Source organism: Echinops telfairi, unplaced genomic scaffold (genome assembly GCF_000313985.2).
Source record: "Echinops telfairi isolate 266 unplaced genomic scaffold, ASM31398v2 ScPeMD7_23;HRSCAF=83, whole genome shotgun sequence".
Taxonomy (NCBI): Eukaryota; Metazoa; Chordata; class Mammalia; order Afrosoricida; family Tenrecidae; genus Echinops; species Echinops telfairi.
The window spans coordinates 46,900,086-46,921,570 of NW_022103920.1; the positions used below are offsets into that span (position 1 = coordinate 46,900,086).

At 38.5% G+C, this 21,485-nt stretch overlaps 1 protein-coding gene across 1 annotated transcript in view; it reads right to left on the bottom strand.

Moving 5' to 3' along the window:
* SEMA3C (semaphorin 3C) overlaps positions 1-21,485 on the bottom strand; it is a 183,342-nt gene that overhangs the window by 119,291 nt on the left and 42,566 nt on the right. The window lies entirely within an intron of this gene.

The following is a 21,485-nucleotide window of genomic DNA, read 5'->3' on the forward strand; positions in this document are numbered from 1 at the left end:
TATCCAAAAATACTTCATTAAAAACAGGTTTTAATATATTCTTATGAGCCTTTAGAGCTATCAAAATTTCTTTCTAAGTGTGTCCAACTCTTCTTTTTATCTATGAGCTTTGACAATAATATTGAGGAAAATGTTTTGATCAGATCAATCATACCTGGAGGCACAATGAACAAAAGACATGGAAATTAACCAAAATTAAAAACTGGTATTTCTAAATATGACAAAGAATATTCTTTTTTAACAGTTTTGTTGGAATGTAATTCACATACCATACAAAGCAATAGTTCCAGTGTATAAAACAGAGTTGTTCAGTTATCACCACAGTCTATTTTAGAACACGTTCCTCTTTCCTGTACGCACTGTTATTAGCTCTCTATTTTCCCCCACCTCCTCCGCCATGTCCCTAAGATACTATGAATCCAGTTACTGTCTGTATAGATCTACTATCCTGGATTTCATATACAGAAAAACAAGAAACACAACAGCAATAATAAAATAAAACCAAGCAAAACTTTGATAACAAAGAAATAAACATATTAAGAACTAGAACAAATTTAAAACAGATCAAAAGGGAGATCAAATAAAAAGGTATACAATTTAACCCTCACTGCATTTGGAATAATTCACTTTAACGAAGGATATTCTTATGTGTACAACATGTTAAATTGAATCGAGTAGTCTACTAACATGTGTTCTCTCTCACAACATCTTCAGTGCCCTTATACTATTTACTGAGATATATTGTGGGGAGTTTTTAATCTACCTAATTGCTTCCCATGCAGCTTGAATATTTTCTATCTCTAGGGGCTCAATCACATCGGTAGTACAGGTGATCTCTGGAACACAGATGAGATTTGTCACTGTCTATGTCTCTAGAATTTTGAAGAAGTGTACATATGGTTCTTATATAGCCATGCTGTTGTAGTGAGTAATACAATGGTCTGGACTCCACATGGTTGGCAGTTCGAACCCACCAACTGATCTACTGGAAAAAAATGAGGCTTCCTGCTCCTGTAAAGAATTACAGTCCTGGAAACCTACAGGGACATTCTGTACTGTCCTACAGAGTTGTTATGAGAATCAACTCAATCGCAGTGAGGATTTTTGGCTGGTTTATTAGTTTTTAATGCAAGCAGTCCAAAACCACTAGTTGCTCCACAGGATAGAGAGGCCATCTGCTCCTGGAAAGGGTGATATGTAGCCTTGGAAACTATACAGGATAGTTATGCATTGCAATCAATTCAATTGCAATGGGATAATGCAAGAAAAGGTTCAGAGCCTTTCCAGTGATACAAAGTTGCACATGCAGCCAATGAAGATGATTGTGATAAATATATGTTGCATCACGGGTTGGTTCCGTTGTTTCAGAGTGAGTGCAAATTTGCCTGACACTAAAATAGGACGTCGAAGACAGTGGCACCCCACTCAAAGATGGTAGCTAGTTCCTGTGCAAACATGGCAGCCGACTACTCTGCTTTGAAAGTGGTTTTCCACAATCCTGCCACTAATTCAACCTGATGCATCAGGTGCCTAACAGGGCTCTCTATACCTCTTCTTAGCCTTCTATCCAAGAGCTTCAATGTGTAGTTTTCCCTTTTCCTATTACCATGGCCTGAAAACTCTGGTTTATTCCTCTCTTGCTTGGTGGCCATGGAAGAACTGTTTTGATGCCCCAGATTAAAGGACAAGTAGGAGTTAGCCATAAGTGAAATGTTCACAACCCAGGGATGGCCTGAATGGATATGTGGGCTATACTACTAGGCCTTTCTAAGCCCAGATAAGCAGATTCCTAAAGCTATTTGTATGTGAGAAAGTCTTTGCTGGACTATAAACTATAGGATATCAGTTGCTTCGGGGACTCAAAATGTATATTTCAGAAAAAAAATCCTTTCCAACAATTGTGATCTATAGCATGACAGCACAAAGATATTTGCCTGTAGGGCTTCCATCTGGTTTAATGGATAATCAGAGACTAGACCCCAGAGGAATATTTTTTAGTTATGTAGTTATCCAAATGTATTTCAAATTGAAAATTTCTGGGGATAATGTCCAGTAAACTGTATTAGTGCTTTCAAGGTAGTTTGAGATTAGAGCTTTTATCATGTAAATTCATAAAACCACAGAACTTTGGAGGAGAAATGTCAGCCTCTCCTGTCACAGATGAGGAAATCAGTAAATAAACTAAGCCACAGACATCAAAATGTTGTGCTCAAAATCCCACATACTCAGATGAAAGTGTACACAATGAACTGGAAATAAAAAATGCTCAAGATAGATGGAAACATATGCAAGATAAACAAGAATTTTGAGGTACATCAGGCTGGACTGTTTGCGTTCCTGAAGCTACTACCTACATGCACAACAGAGAGCATCCAGCGCATTCTTTCCAGCAGCCCGATTGTGCTAATGTGATCAAAGACCTTTCGCCCAGGTGAATTCTGTGCTTAACATGGAGCATGGATTAACTCTTCTTTCTCCCTTCCTATTTATTTTAGGAGTTTTAGGTTAGGGAAGAAACAAACCTTTCTTCTACAATTTCACTCGGAATATTACTGGACCCTGGACATTCAAAAGTGAATGGAATCTTAGAGCGGAAACACTTTGGACTTCTTACACGAGTTATACCTTTTGTCCATTTCACTGCAATATTCAGGTTTGCTAACAGCTTTCAAGTTTTCAGACTTCTTTCTTTAACGTCATGCCATCACTTGAAATATCTGTCAAAAATGTCTTGGCACAAGTATTTCTCATGTTTGAGATCTTACATAATAAATCGAGCAAAGGTAAAGGCCAGCAAATACTCTGCATGGCTCCCTCTTGACAGAGGGCGGTATATAAAAATAATAGATTTATTTTCACAAGATAGATAAGGCACTGTATCCCAGTTCTGTGCTTTGGCATACATATTTAGATAACCTTTTTTTCCCTCAATGATTATTGCTCAACAAATAACTTCCTTAGCTGCTTACAGTTTTGATACGACTGCCTTGGAGATTTTGGTTGTTTTGGAAACGCTTTGAACAGACTCCCAAGGGAGGATATCTGATCTTGTACTCTCTAATTTTCAAGTTCATCCGGAAGAGTTATGTCTGGTCTCTGGTGGATTCTGTAAGCTTATGCTGCTCCAAGCGCCTCCTTAAATCATGGTTATTCCACGGAGCGGACAGAATGCAGTACATGCAAACAGTGCTCTGGGCTCCGTGTGCTTTCCCTTCACAACTATGTGGGGACGCACGTTTGGAAATTGAGCACCCTTTCCTGTTTAGGGTCCCTCTGTCCCACTGAGGGCAAGGCACGGGGCCTTATTTGGTGATGACAGTGAGCTTTCCGCTCAGTGTCTGGCACAGGACATGTTTTTGAACTGAATTGAAATCAAAAAGTCTCTAACGCCTTTCACACACGTTTTGGATTAGGAGTCCCTTTGTAAGTCTGCCAGTCTCTTTATTTTTAAATGATTGCTTTTAGAGGAAGCTGCATCTACCGAACTTCTTACTTTTTGGTTAGCAGCCAAGCATTGGAAACCAGTATGCCACCACGGTTCCCAGTCACACTACAGTTGAAGGAAAAATTCAATTATTGCAGACGGGGATTTATACTCCCATAAAGAGTTATAGTTTCAGAAACTCATAGGGGCAGTTCTACTGTGACCTACAGGGTCACTGTGAGTCAGCATCGACTGGATGGCATGTTTGTCTGTTTGTTTTGTTTTGTTTTACATGAGACAAATGGTCAACAGTTACCCTAAAGGAAACATTAGAAAGGTAAAGGTGTGTATGGGAACTAGATTAATAGAAATAGAACAACCAAACTAGAAGTAATGAAAATGTTGATGCATGTGAAAATTTAAGCAGTTACCACTGAACCATGTGTATAGATATTATTGCAGGGAAACCTACTTTGCTGTATAAACTTTCTCTAAATGTTAGAAAAAAAATTTAAGCATAGAAATTATTTTATATAATAACCCCTTGCCTTTATTCATATAAATCTTACCCATTATTTTGAAATAACCCAAGTTCATCTGGTTAGATGTATTCATAACAAATAAATATATTATTTTTATTCCACTAGCCATGCAGCAACAATACTATTATTTCTTTTCTTTTTTTAAACTATTATTTCTTAAAATAAGTGAAGTGCTGTCTAGCTTGCACTGAATGAACTAAACTATGATTATGTATGATGACATGAATTTCTCATAATAAAAATGTTTTGTCTTGAAAGAGTATGAATCCTTCCATGATAGCTGTTTTATTTTCTTCTTCACTCACTGAGATTTTTGGAATGTAATTGTGCTATTATTTCTTCCCTCTGATAAGCCAACATCTCTATTGCAGCTCCTTTACAAAATGGAACACCATTATATAGCCAATACCTTTTGAGACAGTACTAAACATGGCAGAGAAATCTGATTAAACATTTTCAACCCTCAAACTCAAGTTTTGCCTAACAAATCTAGTATCACAGAGGAATTGCCATGTCCCCATTTGATAGTATTTAAAAAAACACACAAACAAGCAAAAACAAACCCTCACTCGGGGTGTTAGATCTAAGTTTGTAGGAAGAGAGGGTAAAGGTTTAAAGCCTGAAAACGTGCAGAGGTCAAGGGCTCAGACCAATCACTCTTTTGAAAGTGGCAGAAACACAATGGGCACATCCATTCAATACAAGGGCGGGACAGTCCCGACGAGGCCACCCACAAGACAACTGTTTGCTCACTTGGCTATTTTCACAGGGCCCTATGAAGACAGGTGCATTAGGGCTTCAAAAATTGTTTGAGGAGACCTTCTGCTTGGTGAATTCTTTTTCTCACATAGGTACCTTCTAAACATACTTTTGACATTTCTTCTTTAACTGATGTTTGTTTATTCAGTGTCAGTAATGTTGACATAGCTTTATGTGTAACTTTAAAGCAAATGCACTCTGAATGAAATGATACGGATTTTCACTTAATTAAAAAGGCTTTTATCGAGTTAACCAAACACCGAAAAAAAAAAAGTGAGACTATACCAATATAAACACTCCTTTATAATTTCATTTCCTGAAAACAGCATGGCACAAAAAGAGTTACATACAGGGCACATAAAAAAGCTGTTTTCCTTATATAGAAAGCAAAACTTTGATTAGAAAAAATATATTCAACATCATTTATTCCTAAACCATAGGAATATCTACCTATAAGATTATATATGCTTCTAGTCTATTTCAAATCATAGTGACCCTATATAAGTATATAGACAAAATGTATGTGTGTAAGTATATATATGGAGAGAGAGAGAGAGAGAAAAACAGAGAAACAATTTTCCCCATCAGCTAATTCTGATGCTTGATACCAGAGTTAAGGAAAAGGTCTTGTTACCCAATCCTAGATGCACAACCAGGGATTCTCATAAAATCCACTTGCTATCTAGTGACCCCGTGGAGTTTCTGAGGCTTTAAAATGTCTGGGAGCATATAGCTTCATCCTTCTCTAAGGAGCATCTAGATTCTAGAGGGTTTGAACCACTAATCTTGCAGTTAGTAGTCCAATGCTTAGCCAAGATGCTACTGGGGTTCCTTTTAGGGTTCTGCAATCATTTCAAGTTAATTTCTAATACACAATGACCCTATAAGGCAGATTAGAACTTCCCTTGCAGGTTTCTGAGAATGTAAATCTTTACAAGAGCAAGAAGCCTCATCTTTGTATGTTGGCACCCTTATGTGTTTGAACTGCTGACCTTGTGATTAGCAGCCCAAAGAACAACCCACTATGCCATCAGGGCTCCTGGGCTCTTTAACAGAAACCTTTATTAAACAAAAACATCGTAATGTGAAGTTAGTGTTTCTCAACACACCCTCCATCCAGGTCTATATACTTCAGATCTCTCTAGTCTCTTCTCAAATAAATCTGCACTCTTCAATTCACACCAAATCAAAATCCTTCAGGAACTCAAATTGTATTTCTTTTTTATGTTCTTTTGAGTATGGGGAACTAAAACAAGTCTAAAGGGGCAATATCAGGACTACCTGGTAGATGGGGTAAGGTTTCCCAATAGATAGCCCTTTCTCCCCCACAAAGAATGATCAGGTTCATGGTCACAATGGAGACAAAAAATCTCCAGTGCCACTTGACTGGCCCTTTTCTCATCAATGTAGCTCCCACTTTTATGAACACTTCATCTTAGTAACACCCTGTGTCCCTCCAAGAAATTATATCAAGATTACATCTCTGGAACCAAAAACAAGTCTCTGTCATCTTTCAAGCTGCCTTGATCTCAAACTGCTGGACCCTCTTTGAAGGAACTCATGAGACTAAGACAAAGGTATAAATGAGGGAAATGTTGTGTGCCACCACCCAGTAATCACAGAGACACGCTGACACACTCTCTGTTTGAATACATCTGGGTGTGTAGACACGGGGACTTGGTAGCAGTGCTTTTTGACTTACCCTCTCTCATCTATGTACTAAAAATAATTGTGTCATAAGAATGTCATCTTTTCAGTTAATGTGTCGTTTAACAGCATGATGTCATATATTGACTTGTAAGAGTCTGTAATATTCTCAGCCTACTTTGAATAGCAAATAAAATATTTTAAGTTTTAGAAGTTACTTCATTTTAGGTCTACTTTGCATTTTATAAGCAGTTTTTGTGGCAAAATATCAAGTCAAATATATATCAAGCCAATTGCAAAGAAAAACCTTGATCCCTTCACACAAATTAAACAGTTATAATTTTAAATAATTAAATTTTGAGAAAGTTGATATCAAAGTTGTAAAAATGTAACTCTTATTGAAATAGCAGCATTCATTCTTTCAATAAATATTTTTTGCATTTGCATTGCCAACCACTGTCACAGATTTGAGGAATGCAGTATGTACTCTATTCTGACAGAGTTTTATTAATATTTGAACGAAATTCTGTAAGAATTATAACTTTTTTACTAAAGACATCTTCATATACGCAGCCTTAAGGCAAATAAATCAAGAAAGCTGACACACAAAAGAGTAAGATTCCAATTCTGACAATAAAGTCTCATTTTCTAAGTTAAATACCTCTTCCTAACTTTTCTAATTATAAGTTCCACTGGGTATACAGAACAAAACTCATTTTCTTAGCTGCCAAGCAATCACTTGGCAGCGCTGCCTTCTTTAAAAGGTCCTGTTTCGGACCAGTGGTGTGAGTGGCTATACTGGGAGGGTGAAGGGGCGGGTAGAAAGGGGGAACCGATTACAAGGACCTACATGTGACCTCCTCCCTGGGGGATGGACAATGGAAAAGTGGGTGAAGGGAGATGTCAGACAGGGCAAGATATGACAAAATAGTAATTTATAAATTATCAAGGGCTCATAAGGGAGCGGGGAGCGGGGAGAGAGGGGAAAAAATGAGGAGCTGATGCCAGGGGCTTAAGTGGAGAGCAAATGCTTTGCGAATGATGAGGGCAATGAATGTACAAATGTGCTTTGCACAATTGATGTATGGATGGATGGTGATAAGAGTTGTATGAGCCCCTAATAAGACGATTTAAAAAAATAAATAAATAAATAGCAGGTCCTGTTTCTCCCAGGAGTCTTGGTGCTGCAACCCCGTTTCCCTTCCCACCTCTCACCACCTCACCTGCGTCGGAACCCTCCATCACACAGCAAATCGCTCTGAATGATCTCCTCTTACGATGATCTACTAGACCTTAATTTTGTAATTAATTCATGTACACTCTCAGCCTGCCCACCTCATCGTGAGCCTGTCCAGGGTTTCTGAGGCTGCAGAGCTTTACAGGAGGAGACAGTCGGATTATTCTCCTGAGGAAGGACTAATGGATTTGAACCGCTGATCTATCCATTGGAAGAGTAGCAATGATGGAAAGAGTAGCGATTTTTCAAACTAGAATAACACACACACACCTTTCCTCGAAGCCAACATCATCTTTGTGTCTCCACTGGCTAAGCATGAATCTGCTCTTTGCAGGTGTGTTAGGAGTTAGAACTGACTCAAGGGCATGGTTTGGGGAAAGGATGTCTATAAAACTCAAACAAATCTCTCTAATCACATTATTTATTGCATATATATACTTATAGAAAGAGAGAAGAGCAATGCATGATGATATATGATTTGTTGTTGATGATTATACACATATTCTGGCCGATTGCGTTATTTAATAGTCACAGACATTCGTCATTCTCGCTCCACGTCTTTGCTTTAGTTATCACCTCTGTCGGTAGCATTCTCCAAATCTACATTTCCATCTTCAGGATGCCAATCAGATGCCAATTAATGGTACAAACCCCAGTTACTCTTTTTTCAAATTTTACCCCACTTATTCTACATTTCTTTTACTATATCTGATTAACAGGAAGATAATCTCTTACAACATAATTACAGAATATAAATGTGCTAAGAGTAGGTATTCCATTTTGGTTCTTTTATAAAATTATCTTCTGTTTAACAACTTTTAGTTGCAACTGGAGTCAAATAACATTTTATAGCATGTTAAAATGCAAAAATGCCTATAGATACTGTTCCTATATGTAGCTGTGCGTGAAACTCTATGATGTTGATGATGTGAATATAAGGAAACCGATTCCCTGGGGAGGGAGGAGTCTTTGAAGATTGCATAACTAGATAATGACTTTTAGGGCTGAGATCAAGAGAAAAGTCATCTGAGGAGTCCCATGTTTCTTTGCCATGATACTAAGGTCAACGTTCAATTAAAATAAATGTGTTGACACAGGAACCCCACCTTTTATGAAGTAACCTGGTTTAAGAGAATATCAGGTCTCAAAAATTCTTAATACAATTATTTGACTTCTACATACTTTCCCCTCGTCTGTTTCTCTAAAGAGTACTCAAATCACCCTTTATCAGTGGATTCCTACATGATGACTATGTGCTGCATACTCAGCACTTCTGAAAGGCTCAAGGACGGCTGGAGAAGATGTTTGTTCTGACTGAAAGTTGTCTGGGCAAACCGGAGACACAAATAGGGTTGAGGGGGTTCATTCATAACTCTTCATATATTCATAACTCTTCATATACTCATAACTCTTCATATATTCATAACTTTATACATTCATAACCTCATACATATGTAACTCTTCATATATTCATAACTCTTCATAAGAGTTCATTCTTAACTTTTCTTATAATCATAACCCCTCATATATTCATAACTTCATACATTCATAACTCTTCATATATTTATAACTTCACACACTCATAATTCTTCATATATTCATAACTTCATACATCCATAACTTCATATATTCATAACTTCTTACATTCGTAACTTCATACATTTATAACTCTTCATATATTCATAAATCTTCATAAGAGTTCATTCTTAACTCTTCTTATATTCATAACTTCATATATTCATAACTCTTCATCTATCTATAACTTCACACCCTCATAATTCTTCATATATTCATAACTTCATACATCCATGACTTCATATATTCATAACTTCTTACATTCATAACTGTATACATTTATAACTCTTCATATATTCAAATATCTTCATAAGAGTTCATTCTTAACTCTTATATTCATAACTTCATATATTCATAATTTCATACATTCATAAATCTTCATATATTCATAATTCTTCATATATTTATAGCTTCATACATCCATAACTCTTCACATATTCATAACTTCATATATTCATAACTCTTCATATATTGACAGTTTAAAAAATGCTGTTATAACTCAACAGTATATATTTTAAGCTGTCAATATATGAAGCATGTAAAATATTCATTTGTAATTTCAGATATTATATGTTTCCTATAAGATTTGTATGCTGGGAAAATTAAATATTGAATATAAACTCTCCACACAAGTAAGTTTTTGAGCCCAGAGAGTTTAGTGGCTGAAAATTTACTGAGAACCTGGCCTTAAAAAGAATACAGAAAGAAATATGACTCTGAATTTGTAGACATAATGTAGCTTCTGAATCTAAAATGCTCAGTAGGTGTAGTTACACAGAGAAAAGTAAGAAAAATGTTCCAGAGGCGAGGTTGGAATGCTGAGGAAAACCCTACTTAGAAAGCACTTGACATTTACTATATGCATTCTATGAGAAAATTAGGTATCTAACGTGAAATTGTATGAACTCATAATCATATTATCTAAATACTGGTTAACAGAAAATACTTTGACAAGGAACCACGTCTCCTCCTTCCCTAACTGCAGTGAGGAAGGGCATAGCTGACCTACTCTGGCTTCCTATTGCCACAAAGCACTGCGTCAGACAGGCCTCAACCCTCCATGGTCATGGGCTAGAGGAGAAGGTCCCCCACAGACTCAGCACTTGAGTCTCTGTACCACAATCTCTGGGGTTTCTGCTAGCAGCTTCCTGAGATCTACGACCTCCTCTTCAGATGGTCCTGGGATTTCTCTTTGTCCCAGATGACTTGTCTACACAGAGAAATGGTGTTAAAGGAGATGTGATTTTTGTCTTATAGCTAACTATCCTCCCAAGGAAATGCATAGTGTGGCTTGATTCACACCCTCTACTAAAAGTCAGGACTTAATCCCACCTTCATCCTGTCCACAGGCATAGAGTACAGAATTGTAATACATCACACAACGAATTAGGGCTAGAAGGAGCAGAATAATTGGCTACATCTCACTATCTTGTATTTTTAAGTAAAACTTTGGTTATTAACAGAGCTACTCATTACTTCCATGTTTCTAAACTCTGGTGACCACACACTGTCTTTCCTTGTGAAACAAGGTCTATTCATGAAATGCATGTGATGATATCAAAAAATGTTATGCTTGGGGGATCCAATGGGAAGTCATTTAAATCCAGAGAAATTCCCAAAGTAGCCAACTGCAGAAACCCACAGCTAATATCTATGTGATTCTGCCATTTGTCATTGTGGATAGGCCAGGGGCCATGCACGGAGTGAGGCAAATGACCAACAACATTTTGGAAAATTATTTATTGGTCAATTTGAACTTACCCAGAATGAATGCAAAGCAGGTTTGTTTTGGGAAAGCAACAACTGTATTATAATGCTAAAATATACATTTAAATCAATTATATCAATAAAAATGTTCTATCAAATAAATTTAGATTTCATTATGCCTGAGTTAAATATACATTTAAGAGTATGACCTTTTCTGATGGGATAGATTATGAATTATCACCATTGTAACTATGATGAAGATAGCAGAGATTTTGTAAAAGCAACTTTTTATATAAAATTCAGCATTCCAGCTCAGTGAAATATTTAGTAGCTTGGATGAATGAACTAGAATACTACTTGCATGGGGACACACACACTCCCAGATTTAGCAATGCTCAAAGTAATCACATATGAACTTAATGTTCATAATCAACTGTAATTATGTAGCAAAATGTTAACAAAAGTGCTCATTAGCAGCAAAGAAAATCAGCATCTCATTACAAGACAAGGAGGGATTGCTTGAAGCATCAAACTACTTGTACATAGATCAATTATTAGATGCTAAAAACACATTTTTGGTATTCCCTTTCATATTTATAGTCTCATCAAAAATACTCACAGGTGAAGTAGAAAGGTTCAGTGGGTGATGACTCTGTACAGACCCTCATTTCTGTTTCCTACGTTCTTCCCCTGCCCCTTTCCAGGCCCCATTCTCCAAGGAGACTCTCACTGCCATGAAGTTGATACAAACTCATCGTGACCTGTAAGTCAGGCTAGAGCTGCCCTGTGGGTTTCTGAGACTATAACTCTTTATGGGCGTCAAAAGACTCACCGTTGTCCCTCGAAGCAGCTGGTGGTTTCAAACTGCACATTTTGTGGTTAGCAGCCAAATAGTAACCACTATGTCACCAGGGTTCCTACCAATGAGACCAGAGGGTCAGACAAGCAGATGTGCTGATGCGTTCCAGGCCTGGAACGGTGGTAGGAGGAAAATGAGTCGGTAGAATCAAGAGGAACTTAAATATAGATTTTATGAACATGTTGTCCTCCTGGTCATATTTAGAATCAGTGGGGTTATTCTAAGATGCATTATTTTTTGCCTCAAAAAAGCTTCTTTTTACCCTGAGAGTTATGCTCACGGAATGGCATTGTTGTCGGTCTCTGGGATTGCAAACCTCAAGTGTCCTCTCCTGTTCCTCTCCCAAAGTTCACACAAGCAAAACAGGCTGCAGGTGCCAGAGGGTCGCTCTAACCTCGGGTCCTTTTCCTCCTCGTTCCCTCCCCTTGCTACTCTCCCTTTATTTTGATCCCAGCATTCATTTTCATGGAGCACACCTGTTGTAAAGTGCTGCACAAAATGCTGCACTCTGTGTTTCTTGTAGACTCAGAGTTCAGCCTAAAATCTGTACAGTGCAATATTTTTCATGATCTGTCTGAAACTTTTGCCCCGTGGCTTCTCTTAAGGCCTGCACATGGTTCCAGGTTCCAGCACAACCTCTTTCCCCTGACATGATCTGAGCCCACGTGAGTAATACAACTAGAGCCAAAACTCCGCCCTTCGACTGTCAGCTGCCCTCAGATGTTCCTGAGCAGATCTGTTTCCGAGAGTTCTCCAGGTTGCAATCTTTATGGAAGCAGATCATCAGGCCTGAATTATGCAGCATCTCTAAATGGGTTCAAAGTGTCAACTCTTGGTTTCGCAGTTGAGCACATTTCCTTGTACCACGCAGAGACCTCCTAATATCCAACACCTGTCTGAAAAATGCCTGGTCCTTCAACGCTGTGTCTGATGCCAGCTATCAAAACCAAAATCTTCCTCACCCATGGTCACATAGCACCATGGATATTCCTCTATTAAAGAATAGGGTAGAGTTAGTACTATATGCTATCTTCCTCGTTACACTATAAATTGCTTGAAACTAAAGACAACGCTGTTTTTCCATAGAATCGGGCATTTCTTTTCTTCAGAAAATCCATTTGCTAATTAGTATTTTTCAACTTTAATTGAACTAGACTTTCTCTTATTTTCCCCCAAGGCAACCTAAGTGTAGCTGTATTAATTAAGTACCTCACCCAAGCTCTCATGGTCCTGTTAGAAGCCAAGCCAACTCTCCTAGACACCCAAACTCCAAGAGTCCACATTCCACAGCAATAAACCCTAACTGAAAACAAGGACGTATGTGCCATGCACTGTGCTAAGTAACTTTACATGTAACAACTTATTTTATTTTCACACCAACGAGTTAGGAATCCTGATTTTATGCATGTGGACAGTGATGCACACTCTTGTCCGAAGGTACCAATGATTCAATATCTATCCACGGTGACCCCATATATGGCAAGCTTGCTCTTTGGGGTTTTCCAGGCTGTAATCTTTATGAAATCAGACTGCCAGATTTTTCTCTTAAGAAGGCTTGGGTTGGTTCAAACCATATATCTTTTAGTTAACAGTGGAGGCACTTAACTATTACACCACAAGGGTATGGAGAAGATCAATTGGTTGCCCAAGGACTTGTAGCTAATGTGATTGAGTCCAAATTAAACATCAGCATTTGGCATACATTCTTAACCTTTTACTGTGGGATATATGTTTTCCTGGTGGTGTAATGGCTATACATTGAGCTGTGATCCACCTGGAGGGCAGTTCGAAACCAGAATCAAGTCCGAGGGAAAAAGACTGGGCTTTCTACTCCTATAAGCTGTTAACAATTTATAGTCTAGGAAACCCGCAGGGGTGGCTATGAGTCAGCAGTGACCCGATGGCAGTGAGTTAGGCTTGGCGTATGTTTCAAAAGAACATGGCAGAGACACTTTGAAGATTGGCTCTTTAAAGGCAGAGTTTGGCTTCTAAGGGGTCCTATGAGCGAGGAAGCAAGACCTCCCCTGGAGCCCTTCACATCATCACCAACACCACATCTCCTGCCTCTATGAAAAGAACTTGCCTGGAAAAATGTGCTGCTTTTTTTGGTCTTGTGAATTCAGCCTTTGACATTGGCTCTTTGTATATGACTTGACCACCTTTAATTTACGTTCTTCTATAAAAGTCAACATGAGTTTCTAGCTATAAATTTTCCATGCCTTACTCTTGAACCAAATTGTATTTTCTGTCAGTATTCCATTTAAGTTCATGTGACCTCATTCATTAGCACATACATTTATAGCTGTTTAAAAAAGCCCTCAAATTTTCAAAAACATCTACCCACTCAAAAGTGTTTAAAAAAGAGCAGGTTGAGGGGCTGATTAAAGATAAGTAGGAAAAGAAAGAAAATTTAAGAAATAATTTTATTGCATTTAATTTCCACTATAAATTAATCTCTATAATATACCAATTTATCCTGTTAGTTCTCTTTCTTTGAAGCCTTTCATTGTTCTGTTCTGACTACATAAGCAGTGTCATTGCACTTCCCTGCTCATAAGCTTCCCACAGAGCTAGCTCCACCCTAACCTTGCACACATGACTACTATTCAGATGTTCTCATACAGCGATTCATTTGTTCTACAAATGCTTGATAACGGCACATACACTTCAGGGACTGTTCTAGGTGCCACATAATATTAAGTGGTAAGTAGAACAAAGACCTTGACCTCATGGTGCATATATTTCAGTATAAGGTATATGTATACAATAGATAGTTTCAGTTTTAGCTTTATATGAGGAGGCTTCAAAAGTTTGTTGAAAAAAATGTAATTAGTCCATGTATTTTTGTTTTAAGCACTTATAGCCATAAGTCAATATTATCGAAACTTAGATATCTGGCTTTATTAAAAATTTATTGGGTACCTCAAAGAACTATTATCTATTTGGTCTAAATTTACTGATATTTATCATAAGTGAAATCATAATTGACAAAAATGTAAAATGTTTATTAATTTATTTACATAGCCATAATTATTTACATAGCTATCCAGTGCATATCAACATACATGATATATTTATGAAAATATATTTTCCAAAACAACATACTGGGAAGAAAAGTATTGTTTTACATTTTAAAAATCTCTTTAATAATTAAAAAAAAAAGTCACTGTCAGGGAATCCATTCTGACTCATAGTAGCACAACATAGTTTTTCTTTTGGGGAGCATAGTAAATCTTTTGGGAAGCAGAGAGCCTCATTTTTCTCCCATAGATCACCTGGTGGGTTTGCTCCACTGACTTTGTGGTTCCCAGTCTGACAAATAACCTACCGTGTCACCAGGAATCTTTTTGAAGAAAAAAAAGCATTGCTCCTTAACAGAAGAGTAAATTACCTTCATGATTTTTGTTGCAATATCACCTGTCAATGTAGCTGCAGGTGAAGTTCAGTATATTCATAAGGGAAGGAGAGTTTTTATAAAGGCAATTCTACCTGTTCTTATAATGAAACGACTTTTGATCTGTGGATTCCCTGGAAAGGATTGGGGATCTCCCAGAGTCTCCAGACCATACGTTGAGAGTCACGGGTAAAGGCAAAGAAAGGGCAAGGGTGTAGCGCCTTAGACAGAATGTGCAGTCAGGAAACAATACTTGGCGGAAGTGGATTTTGAGGTGATGTCAACACCTACTCAGGACTTAAAAAACAAGAAGTGCCAAAGCTCTGGAGCAGACAAGAGCTTGAGAAATGTGAGTGACTGAAAGGGAGCCAGCGTAGTGAGAATGTGATGAGGGGGAGAGCAGCATGCATCGTGGGTGCAGAGCCAGGCAGTGCCATACTGCACAGGGCAGAGGTCACCAACCTGTGGCCTGAGGAGCTGATCTAGACATCTGTCTGACTCATGTCCTGAATTTGTGAGCACAATGTTTTTTATTACTACAATCACTGCTGTTGTTCTTGTCGCTGTGTCAAATTGTGAAAATCTGGGCAAATTCCACATAAAGACTGTGGGTGTCTGTCTGACTTCCCTGTAAAAAGCAGACTCACCATCCAGGGCTAAGGCGGCATCTATGGGTGGCAACAATGGGCTGAAGCGGAGTAGCCCCTTTTCTGTGTCTAAGGGAGCCATAATCTCCATCAGCCCCTGTCACATCTGTGATGTGGAAGCCTTCTCTGTTGTCATTCTTCCTAGCCTAACTTACGGTTAAAGGCAGCTATCTCGTCCCAGAGGAGGAACTTGCTGGCCTTGGCATCATTTGAATTTTACTTAAGTGGAATGAGAAATCACTTAATTGTGGTATACAAGGAAGCAGCATATTCTCACTTCTTCATTTTTATGACAGTAAATAAATGTGAATATATACACATATATCCAAGTGCCTACACAAACAAAAACATTCTTGCCATTTCAACATTTTTATATGTACAAATCAGTGACATTAATTGCATTCATCATGTGTACAACCATCATTGCTATTTTCAAAAATTCCCATCACTCTTAATAGAGCTTCCGGCTACTCAATGTGTGGAAAGGAGATGCCAAAGGTAAGAAAAGAAGCTGCTATTGAACCGTTCAAGAGGAACTTTGTCCTTCCCAGCCCCCAAGCAAGGCATGAACTTTGTGCCATGGCCTTTCCCTGGTGGAATGTCCTTCCTCTCTACCTTCTTCATCTCTATCCAGCTCAAAGGCCCTTCTTCAAAGTAGTCTTTGGGTGAGAGGTCTCCCTGGACTAAGACAATGGCAGTTTGAACCCATCATCTACTTCTCACGTCAAGCAAGGCATCTAAGGGGCTCCTTGTTTACACTGGAAACTTCTCCTGGGTGGCATCAAAGTCTTCAGACCTTTTCACACGTCAGTGTAATCCATCCAAATGGTCTCTCATTTCCTTGCTCTTTCCCCCTTTATCTCTCTGCTGATCTTTCGACATTGAGCAGTGTCTCCCAAGATGGAGTTCTCCAGTGAAGCAATCCACTACCAGCAACTTCTTTGGTGCTTTGGGTGCCCTCGAGGCCACTCAGAACACAGGGCTGGCGAGCTGTGGCTGGGCGCTCACAGCCTTGGAACTCATAGTAAATAGTCCTGCCAAGTCTGAGTTCACTCCATGGCCACTAACAACAAGCAGGACCAGTTAGAGCAAAAACAAGCCATTGAGCACTTTCCTCACCTTGTCTAGACTTCTGACGATGCTATCTTGATTCATCACAATAGGCAGGCCTAATTTCTGTAAAACACCATGAGCACGCTATTTACAGTCTGGCTCTCTCCTGTTTCTTTATCTGGAAGATAACCTTCCTTTGGATGTTGTTAAGGAGCCTTGGTGGCATAGGTAGGAAATCAGGCTGTGAATCACAAGGTCAGCAGTTCAAACCCATCAGTTATTTCACAGGCGAAAGATAAGGCTGTAAGAAAGATTGAAGGTCTGGAAACCCTGGGAAGAGCACTTCTCTGCCCTACAGGTTTACCATGAGTCAGAATCAACCTGATGGCAGTGTTGCTGTTTGTTTTGACGGGATATTGTTAGGAGTAAATGAAAGAATGCATGCAGAGCACTCCGTGCTTGTTAGCTAAATGGCTGTGTGGTGATATCAGAAGCTGAGCTATTAGATATCTGCCCTCAGACAAAAGAGAGACAGTGATATATCAGGTTTGCATTATTTATAATCAGAGAGATGTTGTGATGTTTTAGTCTCAAGCAAGCTCCATAATTCTTATTGGTACCACTATGCTATTCTGGAAGGTTAATTTTTTTGTTGTTTTAAGAAATGACTAGATGACTCAGGGAAAAGTAAAATGATCACAAATTAAGTCCTTAATTACCATTTGTGTGTGTGTGTGTGCATATCATAACTTCTCTGTAAACTGAAGATACATTGAAGATTTACAAAACTAAAGATAACATTGCCTAACTGATAAGAATTTTTTAAAGATTAAATGCTTTTTGGGGGGTAATTTATAATCTGTGTCGCAAAATGTAAGAAAACTGTAGTGTATTATTTAGCAAAAAGAATTAAAATATGTCCTATCTTTTAATCATTAAAGTTATTGTTCAAAATGAGTTTGATCGTTGAAAAAAATCTTTCTTCCATATAAACTGGAATCCTTTGATAATATTTAAATCAGGCCACACTGAAAGTCCCTCAAGTTTTTTATTTTCTCTGTCAATTTGATTTGTCGCATGCAAACCACTTATTCTCAAGCAGTGCGAAAACACTTGTCAGTAAAACTAAAATGCTGCTTGCTTGTCTCAACAAGCTCTCATTTCTTTGCTCTTTCTATCACTGCATTTCTCCCAGCAGTTTCCGGGGAACTGCTTTTAGGGTCACACCAAACTGGACCCAGGAGACTTCAATAATTACATCCCAGTGGTGTTGACATCCAACTTTGTCCCACAAGCGGCTGAGGACAGGCAGGGCGCCATCTGTCGTGTTAGATGGCCACTAGCGACTGATGAGTAGTGCAGGTTTCCATTCTGACATGCTACAGTGTGCTTCTGAGCCAGTCTTGTGATGTCTGAAGCAATTAGAGCTTCCTCGGAAAGAAACATGGCAAGATTATCTACTGATCATACACAGTCTCAAATGCAGAGCCCAAAGACACCGGAAACATACAGCATGTACCTTTTCTAAATGACACGGCATCTCACTACAGAGGCCATCATATGTTTTAATGTGTGTCCTCATTTACGATGTATCCCCACATAGGACACTTGTTTGTCATGACTTTACTGAAGGCATTTGTCTTCAAATTTGAAATGTTTTGTCTCATTTTTCTCCAACTGCCAAATACTTAGTAGAACTCTAACTTTAGCAAAAAATCTCCTAATTCTTTTTTTTTTTTAATTTCTGGAAAGACACCTTTTAATTACCCTGGACTCCCACATCTAATCTTGTCTCTCTAGATACTCTCTAGATAACTGGTGACAGAGTGACCGATACTTCTAACATCATTTTAAATACATTTCTCTGTAATTACAGTTAAAAGTCTAACAGGCAGAACTAAGGGAGCTACACTGACTTGTGATTTCCCTTTATTACTAAAATTAAATTCTACCTTTTTCAGTTTCAGTGATTCTATTATTTATATCTTTTTGTTTGTAGATTTTTTTATTCATCTCAGGCTTCTGAAGCATTGATGAGCCAACTGATTCTAAACAAAAAGGAATTTTGTATTTTTGCTTGAACTTTTATTAAGCAACTCTTTCACAACTTTGAGAATGTAGGAGCTCGTTTATGATCGGTGACCCAGCAGGTGGTACAGTTGAAATAATGGTGACCGAAAGAGGACAACCCTCTTCCCAATCGAGCCCGCACCAGGAATTCCAGCTTAAGGTGAACTTATCCTTTTCTGTTACAATTGCACCTTTGGTCGGGGTCTAAATAATGATCATTTTAAATTTTATAGTCTTCATTCAACCTTAATTCCTTTTTCTGTGATTTGGTCCTCTTTCATTAGCATGAATTTTATTTTCATCATGTAATCTAATCTATTGTATTTGTTTCAAGTTCTAAAGAATAAAGATAATTAATTTTTACAAAAAATATATGGCACTGGGACCCTGAATTATTTCAAGAAGTTGCACATTGTAAACTACAAAAGAAAAGAAAATTGAACGTATGGGGAAAGGTGAGAAAGGAATCAGTGGGGGACCCAGGTTCCTACCTAAGAAACCGGAGTACAAAGTGGGGCCGCTCACTGGAGATTGAAAAAGAAAGTCGGGGGTGGGGGTGGGGGTGTTTTTCTCAGTGTCTATATTAACAATTGTATATGGGATGTTGGGCCCCGGCTCCCCTAGGTCAGAAAATACATCCAAAAACGGTCCTGAGCATAAAGAGGGAGAAGTGAGCCTGGCGGCTTGAGTGTGATGTATGCCGTTAGGGACGCTGATAATTAAGAGATACACATACACACAGGGGAAAAAGTAGGGATTTGGTTAGAAAGTTGCCAAAGAGGTGATAAAAGACTGGAAAGAATATTGTCATTCCAGCTAAAGAAAAAACATTTCCAAGGAGTGGAGTGGTCAATAGCATCGCCTATTAGGAAGAGAACAAATCAGAAAAGGCTATTTATTAGCCACAAGATCGGTGGTTCAAACCCATCATTGGCTCTGTAGTAGATAGGCGGGGCTTCTGTGCTCATAAAGTCTTGCAGTCTCTGAAAGCATAAAGAACTGTGACTCTGTCAGACAAGGCTGCTATGAGTTCGAGTCAACACGATGGCAATAGCTTTGGTTGTGGTCCATTAATGTAGCAGTAAAGAGGGAGGGTGGCACTGGGTGAGCTAATAGGGGCAGAATCTTAATGGCTGGCGCCTGCAAAGTGATGAGGAGAAATGGACCTAGAAGCAGCAAGTGTAGAGATAAACCCAGAGTCTGGCACTCAACAGAGGATGAATAAGCTACGGTTAGAAATTCAGAACTCTAAAGATATATTGTTTAGTTGTTATTGGTTGTTTTGTGTGTATGTGTGTGTGTGAGCGAGAGAGAGAGTTTTAATGATGATACACAAGTGAGTATGTATTAATTGTTAAAACAGGCCAAAACTTCTTGGTGACAGAGTTGAGGAAAGGTGATGAAATAAGGTCTTTTGGAGGGATGGGACATTCGATTCTGGAACAGGGATTCAATAGCCTGAGAAGGCAAGCCACTTAGTCCTTTTCAATCAAGAGGGCATAGGGCAAGAGGCAAAGAAGGCTGTGGATACAACTCTGGCTTATTAAGATTGCAAGCACCTGGCTGACTGTCCCTGCAGGATGCTTCAGAGCAAGGAAGTGGAGATGAAGGAACCCAGATTCTAACGAGGTGAAACAGTGATGTTTTCATGACATGTAGGAAATCTTTACCTTGTTTTATGTTATGGGCTTGCTCGCCTTTGAAGGGGGAGGGGGGGTCTAAAGACAGACATTTAAGTGGATTACCCAGAAGAAGAGAAGAAGAAGTTGGCTGGTATTTACAATTAGTTTGGATGCAGAGCCAAACCACACATAAAGATGCTGTGTGAGGAATATCCAGATCTCATCTTGGCCGAGGTCCATCATCGTACTGCCCAAGCTAGATCCCTGCTGACGCTCCCTTCAGCACCAGACTGCTGCGCCTTCACCTGCTACAGCCTATCCTGCACTCACTCTGTCTGCTCTACATGCTTCCTTCCTACTATGTGCCGGGGCCTTCCCCAGCATGGGCCTTTCTTCTGGAATGTTCTCATAGAAAGTCCTTTGTTAACTCCCTCAAGTCCGTCAGGTCTTTGCTCAGGTCTCAATGTCAAGTCTCAACGACGTTTACACTGACTACCCTTTTTTTTTTTTTTTTTTCAATTTTTGACTTTTCATTTCATATGCTGAAAGAAGGTTGAAAAGTAAGAATTTCAATAAATTTGCTTGTATATTTACTAGAATTCATTTTTATGTAAAATATACATTTATGAAAACCTTGATATTGCAGATTTGGTGCATTAAATTTATGGAAAATATTTAATATATAGCTCATTGGCAAATAATCTTTCTTTAAGCCTGTAGGCCTAATTATTTTTTTAAAATTATTTTATTGGGGACTCGTACAATTCTTATCACAATCCATATATATATCCATTGTATCAAGCACATATGTACATTTGTTGCCCTCATCATTCTCAAAACATTTGCCTTCTACTTTAGCCCTTAATATCAGTTGCTCATTTTCCCCCTCCCTCCCCACCCCCCCTCCCTCATGAACCCTTCATAATTCATAAATTATTATAGTTTTGTC